At 38.1% G+C, this 11693-nt stretch overlaps 1 non-coding gene across 1 annotated transcript; it reads right to left on the minus strand.

Moving 5' to 3' along the window:
* Window positions 1–1704: 1704 nt before the first annotated feature.
* On the minus strand, window positions 1705–1811 carry LOC141663472 (small nucleolar RNA R71). Its single transcript, XR_012551540.1, has one exon. It is a non-coding gene; the product is annotated as a small nucleolar RNA R71 (small nucleolar RNA).
* Window positions 1812–11693: the final 9882 nt, after the last annotated feature.

An 11693-nucleotide genomic window follows, 5' to 3' on the forward strand; every position in this document is an offset into this window, starting at 1 on the left:
GCTTCTGTTGGCGCGGTGACTCCTGGACTCTTATATAAACCTTATGGGAAGACATTTTCTTCAACCAGAGTGAAGGCAAGAAGATTGAGAAGACCGTTTTAGCACGCAACAACGAAGAAGATGAAGCATTAGTTTATTTTATGATTCTTTTAATTCATTGTAACAGTGGATGCTAGTTTTCTTTATGCTTTGAACCTTAATACTCTTGTGATGTACTTCATTATTTATTAAGTATTTTTCAACCCTATATCATTGTGTTATTATCATGCTTTCATATGAACCCATGGTGACGATGAGTTCTATTATGGGCTAATCGTGATCATGGGATTCTAGCGGATTTACTATGTAATTCTTTAGTTAATTGTTTAATACCTTGGTATGTGGTGATTATATGATATCTAGTATAGGTTATGCTTATTCGTCTTATATGTGTCGCGAACATGTAAGATAGCATGTTAATCTCTTGTGAAGCGACATTGGATCTTGAGATTTAGAACTTGCCATGCTAGCATAGGTTCATGTGTTGTATACATGATTAGTGGGTAACTCTAACCGTTTTACTTGCCCTGTGGAATCATCATGAATAACTTATGCTTAAATTGTTATGTTGTCAAATTCTGTAGACATATAGGGTCTCAACATAAATGATGCCTATTCAACTTCTATCTAAATTGTGGATGTTTAGTAGAATGGTATTCGTACAACGAAAGTTGGCGATTATCAGTTTCGTGTTGTTCGATTAATATCATCACCATTACATGCTAAGGTTAATAACAATAACTATTGAATGAAGTAGTAATAAAGTTAGGATCTCATGTGTGTTTAATATTGACTAATTCAAGTGTTTAATTCTAGTAGTTAATATTAGTTAACCAACCTTAATTTGTTATAGTCTTAGCATTTAATAATAACCATACATTGTTGCTTAGGTGTGTAATTTAGATAGTTAACCAATACAGTCTCTGTGGGATCGAATCTGATTTATATCTTATACTACTTGCGAACTCGTATACTTACGTGTAATATTAGCGCGTGTTTAGCGACTAACAAGTTTTTGGCGCCGCTGCCGGGGACTGCAGTTAATTACTAGTTTATGTGCTTTCCATCAGTGGTCATAGTTCATTGACTCGGACGTTGTAACTTAATTGTTTCCTTGTCTTGTTTCAGGTGATCTAGCGAGGGTGTATGCATACACATTCGCGTACTCGTAAGAGAACACTGGATAAAGCCGAGGAAGAACTTGTGGTAATTCACAGGAAAGTTTCTGAGGAAGAAAAGAAGGTAGAAGAAGAAGAGAAAGTTGAAGAGCCAATTATAGTAGCTATGGGTGATCAAACAGCAAATCTGAAGGCTTTGATGGACTATTCTAAGCCTAAGATTCAGTCTAGTATCATTAGACCATCCATCACGGCTAACATTTTTGAGATCAAGTCAAGCACGATTCAGATGATACATAACTCAATTCAGTTTGGGGGTTCTCCTACCGAAGATCCCAACTTGCACATCAGGGATTTCATCGAGATCTGCGACACTTTCAAGTTCAATGGTGTGACTGAAGATGCTATCAAGCTACGACTCTTTCCATTCTCTCTGAGGGACAAAGCTAAGTGATGGTTACACTCTCTACCAGCAGGGTCTATAGAAACTTGGGAAGATCTTGCTCAAAAGTTTCTCACTAAATTCTTTCCCATAGCGAAGACAACAGCAATCAGGAATGCTCTTACCCAATTTGCGCATGAAACTGGGGAATCTCTGTGTGAGGCTTGGGATCGATATAAGGAGATTCTAAGGAAGTGCCCACACCATGGCATGCCTGATTGGATGATTATCAACTGTTCTACAATGGATTGGGTCCTACTTCTAGGCCCATGCTTGAAGCAGTATCAGGAGGAGCCTTATGGGCTAAGAGCTATGATGAAGCTTATGAACTTATTGAACTGATGCCTGCTAATGAGTACCAGAATCCTACCTAGAGGTTGACTCAGGGAAAAGTTGCAGGAATTCTGGAGCTGTATGCAGCAACTGCTATCGCTGCCCAACTTAAGGCTTTGACAATGAAGGTGGACACTTTGTCTAATTATGGAGTTAATCAAATCACTAGTGTCTGTAAACTTTACGTTGGTGCCCATGAAACTGATCAGTGCGTAATTTCTAATGAATCGGCTTAGTTCGTGAGCAACTACCAGCGATCGCAGCAACCTGTGCCAGCCACCTATCATCCAAACAATTGTAATCATCCTAATTTCAGTTGGAGCAATGCTCAGAATGCTGTTCAACAACCTTATCAGCAATATTCAGCTAAGACGTACAACCCCCCTGGTTTTCAGCAATCGCAGTATGCACCAAAACAACAACTCCAGCTGCAGCAAGCTAATGAAAAATATGAATTAGAGGAGTTGAAGCTTATGTGCAAGAGCCAAGTTGTTTCTATCAAGACCTTGGAAAATCAAATTGGGAAAATTGCCAATGCCTTGCTAAATCATCAACCTGGTACACTACTTATTGACACTGAAGTGCCAGGGAAGAAGGAAGCTAAGGAGCAGGTAAAGGCAATCACTTTGAGGTCTGGGAAGGTTGCTAATCCCGCACAAACTCAAGAGTTGGATGAGGAAGCTAGAGCTGAGAAAGAAGTAGAGCAGCATTGTGACGACTGAGAATTTTGTGACGTAATTAAGTGAATAAAGTATGTGTTATGTGATATGATTATAATTATGAGACTAAGTGTTGATTAATTGTCTTATCTGTATACTAGAGTTTAGGAGCGTGGATAAAAACGTTCCAATTTAAAGAGTCAGCTTAGAAGTTAAGCTGTGGTGTCGGGCCGTCAGGTAGAACGGAACCCGTCCTAATATGGAGTTAAAGAATATAAAATGTGAATTATGTGTGATTGAATGAAATGAAAGAGTAAATAAAAGTATTTCGTCCTAAGTGACGTGTTGATTGGTAAAGATATTGAGAAGCGTAATCGAAACGCTAAGCATCGGGACGTCAGGCTGAACGTGACCCGGTACGCGTAAAAGAGGATAAAGATTAAAGAGGGATAGATTCTATGATCAGACCTGAGTTGTTATATGACTGTATATGTGTGATTGCTTGACTATGTGCATGACTATGTGTTCTATGTCAATTTTGTGAATTTTAAAGGAATTACATGATTTAAATAAAGGTTTAATTAACCTTCGTGCATTTTTATAAAATCATCCGAGTAAGATAAAAGCATGGGATTTGTTCTGTGATCTTCGTAATGGTCCTAGAGACTTTTTAAAAATGATGAGTGAATATAATTGTGGGTCGTTGCATTTTTAAATTGATTTTATGAGAAAAATGTATTTATTAAAGCAAGTTTGCGAAATTCATATAAAATCAACCGTTCGCTCAAAAATTCATTATGAGTAATGGTTAAAAAGCTAATTTTGAGGCCTACGTGTTAAAATTGTCATTTTCAATAATCCTCGACTTCCCGAGAGATATATATTTTATATTTGAATTTTGTTGCATTTGAGTAAAAAGAAAAGGAATGAGTGAGTTAAAAAGAGAGTTAGTAAATTAACAAATTGCCCTTGTTTCCAAGTGGTATATATAACCCACTTTCCTTTCTTTTCTTTCTTTTGTTCACTCACTTTCTCTCTTTCTCTCCCGAATTCTCTCTCACTCTCTCTCGGCAACTCTCTCTCTCTTATTCCTCTCGGTATATTGTCTCTCCCTCTCTAATTCTTTGAAACACTCAATGAATCTTCATCTTTATTCCATGCAAGAGCTTTAATTCATGTGCATGTGTGTGATTAAGCTTGCATGTCGATGTGTGTGTGTTTTGTGTGCTCGGTGTGTGTGTTCACCCTAGAACCACATGTTTCTTCTTGTTATTGATTGATGTCATCTTGTTTAAGCTTGATTCTTTGCAAACAAATGATAGAAAAGATGTGCATGTTAGTTATTTTGCGTAATTGACGGAAATCGGGGGTTTCGTGGTTGGACACCCTCGAATGTGGGCACCACCGTGAAGCCACCGCCACCGGTGATGAACTCCGGTGAACCGGTGGTGAGTTATGATGTGTAAACTGAACTCTAGACTAAATACACTCTAATTTTAGTGGTTGCATGCGGTGTTTTTCTAAATATCTGAATGGGTTTTTGTTTTAAAGAGATCAAGTTGATTTTTGACAATGAAATCGAAGATGGATAGTTGTTAATAGAAAGTATAAAATAATTACAATTAATTTGTGATTTATAAACTTGAGATGATGCATGCATGTTGTGATTTATGTGAAATTCGAATTCTTGGATTTGTGTTAAGAAATTTAGTTGGTCTAATCAATGAAAATGAGTGTTTGATATAGTGAAGAGTTGAATTTGGATTGTATGTGAGCATGTATGTATGTTTTTGTTCGAATGGTTGTTGATAAGAAAAGGAATTTGATTTTGTGAGTTAATCTTGGTAAAAACTAAGTTTATAAGGCCTAAAAGTGATTGCATGCTAGTTTTAAAGAAGATCAAGATGTGCATGTCATTGATTTGTCCTTGAGTTGTAAATTTGAGTCATGCCGAATGGAAATTGGTTTAAAAAGGGATTAGTTTGATGAATAAGAGAATGCATGTTGATGATTAAGTGGAAGTTGCTAAGTAATGCATGGTTTGGTGATGTAATGGATAAAATGATTTAATAAGGGATTAGAATAAGTGGAAATGTGGTATATAACTTTGCATGTCAAATTGATTCTTGCATGTTTGATTTATGGAAAAACCCGAATTGGTCTTAGTAGTAAAAAGGAGGAACTAAGTAGGTTCTTGCAATTATCTTAATGACTAGTGAGAAATTGATTGCATGATAAAGATTGGATGGTTTTTATGATCGAATTTAATAATTAAAAGAAAGTGTTAATTTCGAATCTTAATATAAATAGGATTCGGATTTTTGATTAAAAAGGGATAAGTTTAAGTGCTAAATGACCCTTGTGAATTGCATTAGTTGTGTTTGATTATATGAGGTTGAAATTGAGTATACTTGGTTGTGTTTTGTATGTATGGTTTGAATTAAGGAATGAAGGAAAAAGGAAATTAAATCATTTATTATTAAGAGTTATAAGTGATAGCTATGGTCGTAAAAAAAGCTATGTTAGTGTAATTGAAAAATAGCCAAGGTTGAGCGAATACGCTTTGGTTGTTAAGTGTATAAGGATTTAAAAGTTGCAAGAAAAGGGTTATGCTAAATTCTATGTGCTTTGTGCTTATGTGTATAAGCTATATTCGTATACTCGAGTCAAAAATATAGTCGAGTTATCATATTGAGTGATCGTTCCGGGAACGAGGGTTGAGAATCTGTTTAAGGTTTTGGTTTTATTGTAGATTCGGAGCGTGAGGGCATTCAGGCTAGGAAAGGAAAGGATTTACTAGGTGGCAGTAGTTCAACCTTCAGGAAAGCAAATTCAGGAAAGTAACTCTGATTACTTGTGTAAATGGTTATAAGAGAATGTTGTTCATACCATGTAGAGTATTGAACTGTTTAAGTATGAAACCCTTGCTTTATTAAACCCTAATATTGATTTGAAGTACCCTTATTCTTGATAACCAGTTATTGATAAGCCTATTGATTTCACCCTTTGATAATCTGTCTTTTCTGTTCAAGTTACCTATTAAGCCATGAATTGTATTGAACCTTTTGATTATTCTTGACACCCCTGTTTAATGATACCCTGTTTCTCTTGATCACCCTATTGATCCCTAAATCAATGCTGATCCTTCTAATTTAGTACCTTGTTATCCTTGATACAGAATTCTTGTGACTTGTTCGTTGCGTATCTTTGAATCACTCCCTGAACTTTGTTTCCTTAAAAATCTGATTTAAGAATGAGTTTCGACTTGAAAGAGTCCGAATGATTTCAAATGCTTGGTAATGATAAAATGGATTTTTGAGAACCTATTTGTTTTTCCAACTCAAGGTTTTCCAAATGAATTCCTAATGGATTGGATTGGGACGTAAGAGGCTAGTGGGACTAGTCCAGTCATGGTAAGAGGCTAGCGGGGCTAGTCCAACTTAAGGCTGAAATTATGCCGATTGGTACCTTAAAGACCGGAATGGAGGTCGATACGGGCGGATCACCCGTATATAATGATATGGAAAGATAAAGTGATCCACTCAAGGGTTCTAAGTGATTATTTAAAAAGGGAACTGAAACTTTTGTTCAGTAAATTGATTTTGAAAATGAAAATGGTTTATATTTCTTTGAAAAGAGTTGATTATGTCATTGTGGAGCTTAAACCTCGAGAACCCTGATTCTTGAAATTGTTGATCATATGATTGATTCTATATCTTAAAATACTGTTTCTTTCCTCTATCGAAAGATCTATTTTGATCCTATAATTATTTGTGATGAATGTCGGCTTTCGTCCAGCTTCGAGCCTTGTTCCTTGAAAGCCCCACTATTCTTCAGAAACCTTTCCTTAACCCAAATGCTGGAAATCTGCCACCTAGATCAAATAAAGTAGAATGCCCTGAGTTTGGTAAAGCATATTGTGATTTGATATTGTAGAACTGCTATATAGTAACTTGCTGAGTTTTATAATCATTTGTTTTGTTTTAATCTAACCATGGCAGTTAAGCGAGAAGATGGTCAGGCTTAGGCGCACTGCTCGTAAGAGCGTACCTGGTAGTCCCTACCGTGTTGAGGGCTTCCGGTTGCTTAGCAGTTAGTGGTAATTATGAGTGAGCTAGCACCTAGAAAGAAGTTTTTAAAGATACAATGGGTTATCTGTCGGTTCCCATCCGGAATCGATACTGATTATTTAATAATATTTTGGGCTTGTAAGTTATATTTTGTGATTGGTAGTTGTGATCTTGTCTCATACTTATCCTGTTGATCCCGTTAGTAGTTAATCGGGGTTTATACATATTTAATTATTAGATTAGAGGTGTGTGAGTCCTAATTTCCTAACCCCGAGATTGAGGGCGTCACAAGTTGGTATCAGAGCTACAGGATCTAGTCCCTGAGACAAGTTAGGATTTAAAAGGGGTATTTTGGAAATATATCTATATCGCGAGAGAGTTCGACTCATATAGAGTTGAGTTAGACTATTAGGTATAGTCTAAGGAAAGTGTTTATTGGTAAAGCGGAAACTAGAGTTAGGGTGTGAGTTAGCTGGAAGCTTTATTTAACCCTAACATTGTTTCTTGATTGCTGTTTTATGTTTTCTCTCAGGATCCTAGTAGTGGTAGTGATTCAGACTCAGAGATTAGATTGACTGGTACCCCTGTGGACCCTATTCCACCCTCTTCAGAGGAACCTGTGTATGTTAGTTCAGACCCAGAGGAGGACCCTTCTGAGAGTAGTGAGATCCCCATGCAGATTTCACCCTTGAGGCCTGATTCAGAGACCCCTGCCCCTGAGCCAGAGTCAGAGATGCCTAAGACTGTTGCTGTCAGTGTTGGTGGCAAGTTAGCCCAGGATCGAGACTTTGTGTACTCCCGCATTCCTGAGTTGGGAGCTTTGGTAGATAGATTGATTCGAGATTCTAGGCAGAGGACTTCAGTGGTAATGGAGGAGTGAAGAGCTAGGATTCAGTTGGTGGAGCAGGTTGCCAGGAGGAGATTGGATGAGGGACCATCCACTAGTGATGCTGATGTTGAGGCCCGGAGGCTGCATAAGATCATTCGCTGGATGTTGGTTATGTTGAGAGAGATTTTAGATGATTAGACGGGACTGTTGGTTGAGCCCGTAGATTGTTCTTGTTTTTCAGCGCCGGTAGGCTTTGGGATACTTGGTCAGATGTCGGGATCCCTTTTCATTTGTCTTGTTGTATTTCAGACCAGTGTAGTAGTAGTAGTAGTAGTAGTAGTAGTTGGAAGTTAGGGGTAGATAGGGGGATGTTTTCCAGTTTTTCCTCTGTTTAACCTTGCTATTTATTGTACCTTGTTTCAGAACCTTAATATCCAGAATATTCTCTATGTACCCTTTGTTTAAATAATTCTATTGTCTTGCTTTCCATTGTGCACCTTGATTATCTTATAAACTGTTCACAATACCATGTTTTCGTATAACCATGTTTTAAAGCTCATAAAACCCTGTTTTGTGCCATGATAAAACAACAATGATATGAGAATTATGTAGTAATAGGATTGCATGTGCAAATTGGGTAAAACTTAAAACCCACAAAAGAGATTTCATAAAAACCGTTATTATACATGCCATGCCATCGTATTGCTAAATAATTGCTCAATCAGGTTTGTAAGAAATGGCCAACACACCAGATCACCAAAAAGAAGAAATTCCCACTCAAGACCCAGAAATAAACCCAGAAACCACTATGATAAGCAGACTTGCTCAGCTTTTGCAACAACTTGTGGCCCCTAAAGTTGGAAACTTTAAGCACTTTCAATCTGTTCATCCTCCAGAGTTCTTAGGTTTGCCAGACCCGATTAAAGCACAGTCGTGGTTGAGAGAGATGGAAAAAGCCTTCGAGTTAGCAGAAGTTAAGGATGATAAGAAAGCTCAGTACGCAAGTTATTATCTGAAAGATGAAGCAAGTTTCTGGTGGGAGTCTTCTAAGGCGTTGTTGGAAGGCAAAGACTTATCTTGGGAGAAGTTTACTGAGATGTTTCTAGAAAAGTATTTGCCAAGCTATATGCAAGATCAATTGGAGATGAAATTTCTAGATCTTAGACAGAAGGAAATGTCGGTAGAAGAATATGAGGTGAAGTTTTCAGAATTGTCTAGATTCGTACCCGAGTATGTGAAGACGGAAGTGAAGAAGGCTAAGAGGTTCCAACAGGGACTTAAGCCATGGATTAGGAGTCAGATAACAATGTTGGAAATTAAGAATTATGCTGCTTTGGTTCAGAAAGCAATGATAGTGGAAGGTGAGCGGGAAGCTGCCCGAAGGGAAAATGAAGGAAGGAAGAGGAAGTTTGAAAGCTCTGAGCAAGAGCAAGGAAGCTCAAAGTTCAGAGGGAAGTTTGGGAAGAATGGTGGAGGTCAGAACCAAAAGTTCCAGAAGTTTAGACCCGGTAATGGAGCTCAGAAGAATCGTTTCCAGAAAGTTGGACAACCGGGGAAGGATTGCAGACCCCAGATTCAAGAATGCAGGAACTGTGGAAAGAGACACCCGAGGAGGTGTAATAAGCTGGATATAACATGTTTTAAGTGCAACCAGAAGGGACATTATTCTTTAGAGTGTCCAAATGGAGTAAGGAAGCCTGATTCGACATGTTTTAAGTGTGGCAAAGTGGGCCATATGGCCAGGAATTGCAAGGAGCCTGTGTAGAAGGCTAATGTTCTCAGAATTGCTGGACCGGCGTATCTCCCAGCACCATCAGCTCAACCTAGAGCTAGAACCTTTAACATGACAATAAAAGATGCGGTGCAAGATGTGGACGTGGTGGCAGGTATGCTTGTTATAAACTCAGTAGAAGTAAAAGTTTTGATGGATTCTGGAGCAACTAGATCTTTTATCTCTGAAAGTATTCTGGATAAGTTAAATTATGTTGCGTACCCTCTAGAGCCTAATTTGATTATAGAGGTAGCAAATCAAGAGAAATTTATTGTTAATAAGATTTGTCCTGATTGTGATGTGTCTATAGAAGGTCGGCACTTTTCTGCTGACTTTATTCCTTTTAAATTAGGAGAATTTGAGGTTATACTAGGAATGGATTGGTTGTCAAACCATGAGACGTAAATAGAATGTAAAAGTAAGAAGGTGAAGTTAAGAACCAAGGATGGTGAGGAAGTGATATTTAAAGGAAAGAGGCAAGAGAAGAAATTTTTAACGGCTATTGAGACAAGAAGATTAATACGTCAAGGATGCGAAGTTTAATTGGCTCATGTCGTGGACGTGGAGAAAGAATCTGTGAAGATCCAGGATATTCCGGTAGTAAGAGATTTTCCGGATGTGTTTCCTGATGAATTGCTTGGACTACCTCCAGACAGAGAGATCGAGTTTATGATTGACTTGGCTCCTGGTACGGAACCAGTGTCGGAAGCTCCCTATCGCATGGCGCCGGTCGAGATGAAGGAATTGGCAGCTCAGTTGCAAGAGTTGTTGGAAAAAGGAGTGATCCGACCGAGTGTATCCCCGTGGGGTGTACCGGTGTTATTTGTAAAGAAAAAGGATGGAAGTATGCGGTTGTGCATTGATTACCGTGAGCTGAATAAGTTGACGATCAAGAATAAGTATCCTCTACCGCGGATCGATGATTTGTTTGACCAGTTAAAAGGAGCTTCGTGTTTCTCAAAGATTGAATTAAGATCTGGGTATCATCAGCTAAAGATTAAAGCGGAAGATATACCCAAGACAGCGTTCCGAACGAGATACAGACATTATAAGTTTTTGGTAATGGCATTTGGCTTGACGAATGCGCCAGCTGCATTTATGGATCTTATGAACATAGTATTCAAGCAGTATTTGGATAAGTTCGTTATTGTGTTTATCGACGATATACTGATTTACTCAAAGACGGAAGAAGATCATAAGGAGCATTTAAGAATTTCCTTGGAAATTCTGCGAAAAGAGAAGATGTATGTGAAGTTTTCAAAGTGTGAATTTTGGCTAAAGGAAGTGCAATTTCTTGGTCATGTAGTCAATAAAGAAGGAATTAAAGTGGACCCAGCCAAGATAGAAGCTGTAATGAATTGGGAAAGACCCAAGACTCCGACGGAAGTCAGAAGTTTTCTGGGATTAGCCGGATACTATAGAAGATTTATGCAAGATTTCTCTAAGATTGCCGTTCTGTTGACAAAGTTGACGAGAAAGAATGAAAAGTTTGTTTGGACAGAAAAGTGCGATGATAGTTTTCAAGAGTTAAAGAAGAGATTGGTAACCGCCCCAGTGTTGGTATTACCAGATGACAAAGGGGAATTTGTGATATTCAGTGATGCTTCATATAAAGGACTTGGATGCGTGTTAATGCAACACGGGAAAGTAATAGCATATGCGTCAAGGCAACTCAAGCCGTATGAGCAAAAGTATCCAACGCACGATTTGGAATTGGCAGCAATTGTGTTTGCCCTTAAGATTTGGAGGCATTATTTGTACGGGGAAAAGTGCGAGATTACACGGATCATAAAAGCTTAAAGTATATCTTTACTTAGAAAGAATTGAATATGCGACAAAGAAGGTGGTTGGAATTGATCAAAGAATATGCTTATGCGATAAACTATCATCCTGGAAAGGCAAATGTGGTAGCTAATGCTTTGAGTCGAAAAGAAAGATTGAATCTGTTAACGTCATCGAGAGAATTAATCAAGGATTTCAAAAGGATGGAAATAGAGGTGCAGACTCCAGAATGTGGAGGTGAAGCTATATATGCAATGCTGTTTCAACCTGAAATTTTGGAAAAGATTCGATGTTGTCAAGAACAAGTGATGAATCGCGAAAAAGATAAGTTGACGGGAGAAGAAATTAAAGCTCAAAAGGATGGAAAAGGGATATACCGTGTTAACTCACATATTTGGATACCTAATGTCGTGGAACTAAAGCACAAGATTTTGCAAGAAGCGCATAACTCGAGATTTTCAATTCACCCTGGAAGCACGAAGATGTACCAGGATTTAAAAGGAAATTTTTGGTGGCCAAACAAGAAAAAGAAATTCGGAATGGATAAGTAAATGTTATACGTGCCAAAGAGTCAAAGCGGAACATCAAAGGCCAAGCGGATTGCTTCAGCCACTGGACATACCCGAATGGAAATGGGAGCATATAGCGAT

This window comes from Apium graveolens, chromosome 5 (genome assembly GCF_009905375.1).
Source record: "Apium graveolens cultivar Ventura chromosome 5, ASM990537v1, whole genome shotgun sequence".
NCBI lineage: Eukaryota > Viridiplantae > Streptophyta > Magnoliopsida > Apiales > Apiaceae > Apium > Apium graveolens.